This window comes from Corvus brachyrhynchos, unplaced genomic scaffold (genome assembly GCF_000691975.1).
Source record: "Corvus brachyrhynchos isolate BGI_N302 unplaced genomic scaffold, ASM69197v1 scaffold280, whole genome shotgun sequence".
NCBI classification, from domain to species: domain Eukaryota; kingdom Metazoa; phylum Chordata; class Aves; order Passeriformes; family Corvidae; genus Corvus; species Corvus brachyrhynchos.
Window position 1 is genome coordinate 970,543 of NW_008236198.1, and position 3,407 is coordinate 973,949.

General features: G+C 53.1%; 1 protein-coding gene across 1 annotated transcript in view; it reads right to left on the bottom strand.

Annotated features, from left to right (window-relative positions):
* WLS (wntless Wnt ligand secretion mediator) overlaps positions 1–3,407 on the bottom strand; it is a 25,633-nt gene that overhangs the window by 21,585 nt on the left and 641 nt on the right. The window lies entirely within an intron of this gene.

Consider the following 3,407-nt stretch of genomic DNA (forward strand, 5'->3'; position numbering starts at 1 on the left):
GGGCCCCCGCCCCCTTCCCCAGCTCCTTTCCCTGCCCTGGACACGCTCCAGCCCCACAGGCTCTCTCTTGTCCTGAGGGACCCAACGCTGCAGCCAGGGTTTGGAGGTGTCAGGTTTGTCCTCATGCCTTGTCCAGGGCTCTCACAGCTCCCAGCCTGCACAAGCCTGGTGGCATCCCAGGACAGCCACGCTGGATCCAGAGGAGGCAGAGCAGGCAGGGCTCCTGGGAATGCCGGCATGGCTGTAAATTATCATCAGCCTCATTCCTCACAAATGGTAACAGAAACCATTCCTGGGGATCCCATTCTCCTGTGATACACACATGCCATCATTTACAGCGGATAGTGGAGACAAGGCTGCATTAGGACTAATTTTATGGATCATGTTCTGTCTCCCACTGCTGCATCCCAACTGAACACATCACACACAGCCCAGAAGCGTGACCTTTAAACAAGATGTTTTCCATGAAGGGAGCAGGCACCGTGAATTCCATGGGGTCTGAAGTAGTGACAGCCCCACTTTCTGGAGCCAACAGTTCATTACCATAGCACAACAAAGAAACAGCTCAATAAAATTCTCTTTTGGGGTGTTTTCTCCCTTTTGAGCTTTGCAAAGCTCCCTCCAGGCATGGGGACTCCACCTCTGCCCTGGAGAGCCTGCACCAGCACTGGACAACCTTTTCCATGAAGAAATTTTCCCAAATATTCAGCCTAAAACTCCCCTGGCACAGCTTGAGGCTGTTTCCCCTCATCCTGTCCCTCGTTCCCTGGGAGCAGAGCCTGACCCCCACCTGGCTACCCTCTCCTGCCCTGGGAATGTCTCCCATCCATATGCATCTCATGCTTTGCCAACAGCCAGCTCTGAGCAAATCCCACCTGAGAGCTGATAAGGTTCCCGCTGCTAAATAAAAGAGCTGTTGGAAATGTGGAAGATGCATTAAAACTCTGGCATCACACACTGACTGCCTGAAAACGAGCTGGGAACCAGCAGTGGCAGAAACCCCCTGATGTGAGGAAAATCAGCTCTGTGGTGGTTGTATCAGGTACCAACTGCTGCATTTGGGTATTTTGGACTGGCACGAGGGATCTGTTAAAATAGAGCACTTAGTCATTGTTTTGAAACATGACCTAAGTGCCTGCGAGGGGAAAGGCTGGCTTGGCTTTGCAGCCCTGTCCCACTCGTGTACGTATTTTGGGTTGTCTAGACCTGGGCACACCAAAATAACTGGATTTTGGTGTCTGTTGGGTGTGCTGCATCAAACCAGAGCAGGGCCACTGTGTCAGTGCCACCTCTGCTCCCACCCCACCTGGTGTCACCCTTGGGAGCAGCTGTGGGGTGGCACTGGGAGCGCTCCCAGCATGGCTCCGGTCCCTTCGGAACGCCGGCCACCGACCCACTGCCCACCACGAGGGGATTCCTTGCAGGAAACACCACGTGCTTGGGAACAACTAAAGGGGTCGGTCCCAAGCCCCTATCAGAGTTTCCAGGGATACAGGGAGCCCAAAACAAGGCAGGGTCCTGGGAAGAGCTGCCTAGCCTCCCAGGCTGTGTGTCACCCTGCCAGATGTTGGGGACCACACCTAGGTTACACATGGAACTTAGTGTTTCACGAGCACCAAATATCCCTGGATTTCCAGCTCCCAGGAGGGCTGGCTGGGAGCTGCTGGCTCAGGGAGGAGCCTCTAAACTCCTTAAATGCATCAGAAAGGGTGAATGGTACAGAGGAAAAACCTGTTTGGATGATTGATTAGAGCAGTTTGATCTGAGGGAAGATCAGAAGTGGGGATTTCCAGGAATTAAAGAACTTTTGGGGCAACACCCCCTAGGACTTGACCACAGACAGAAGATGCATTTACTCCAGCAGTTTGGAGTGACTGAGCTTGCGCAGGAATTCCAGCAGTTTGGAGTGACTGAGCTTGTGCATGGCATTGAACTCAGCCCCAAATCCCTGTCCCTGCTGGCCCCAGCCCATCCAACCTGTCCATGCAGCTTTCCAGCCCCACCTGGGAGACCCATCGTGGATGCCCAGCAGCAGCAGCCAAGAAAGCAGGGCATAAACCAGCTGGAAAACTGAACCAACAGAATTTGAGTTCTTTAATCTCTGAATCCCTACAAAACTGAACAGAAACATTTGTCTTTCCCCTGTAAAGCCAACCATAAGCATCTGTTTGTCACATCTGTCCCCAGATGCCAGCACAAGCGGGGCTTTGTGAGCACACCAGCCTTTGGAACAAGCAACTATTTAAACTTAGTAGCAAGAAACTGCTAGAAAAACCCCTTTTAAGATAAAGTCTGGCTTCTCTGCATAGCACAAGCCAAGACATTTTATCTCAGGAATCAGCGGCAGGTTCAGTAACCTGCTCTCGAACCAGCTCTTAAAGAGAAAAAAAAAGGAAGGAAGAAAGCTAATCCTGATAAACTTTGTGTGGTTTCGGGCCTGCAAGAGCAGTAAAACTGGGTTTTAGTCAAGATGTGCCAGTGAATCCCTTGAGATGGAGGTGAGGAAGCTTTCCACAATTATGTTTAATGGAATTTTATGGTTATTAGAAGCTGGTAATTAGAGGGTTCACAAAGGCAAAGCACCAATGGGCACCAGGGACACGGAATTTGCTTCCTGAGGAAGGGTGAGAGCTATTCCTTCAATCCCTCTCAAACAGGGAGAGCATCCCAACTTTATTCTCCCAACGAAGTGCAACAAAGTTTCAGAGTGGTGTTGACCCCGATTCTTCCTGAAAACCCCAAGAGCTCCGCACGGACCCTGCCCGGGAGGAAGGGGATGGACCCCGGGGGAGCCGGCCCTGCCCTAGGGATGACGGATGCCCCCGCAGGGCTGGACAGTCCTTCCCGGACAGAAGGGCAACATTCCCACCCTGGAAATGAAAACCCATCATTCCAAGGAGCCGGCGCAGAACTCAGCTGCTTTCTTGTAAAAAAAAAAAAAAAAAAAAAAAAAAATTAAAAAAACCCCAGGACTGCCCCAAACTCACTCTCCTCCATCCTCCTCCTTCCATCCCGCAGGGAAAACTCCCCTCGCCGGAGGCAGCCCCCGCCGCAGGGCTGTGTCCCAGTTCCCATATCCCTGCCTTTGGGAATGCTCAGGGATAAATAAACAAAATCTGGGCTTTAAAGTGCCCGGTGCGGAGCTCAGCGTGCGGAGCCGGGGGGGCCCAGAGCCGAGGGGTGTCGGGGAAGGGGATTTAATCCCCCGCTCGCAGCCACGAGGGTTTTCCACGGGCAGGAAAACCCAGGCCAAGCCCACGCGGATTTGAGCTTCTCCTGGAAGAGGATCGGGAATGGGGGGTCCCTCCTGGAGCAGGAGCGGGAGGTGGAAGGGAGGGGGCTCCTCTTGGAAGAGGATCGGGATGTGGAAGGGAAGGGGTGCGTCCTCGGAGAGGCCGGGGGGTGGG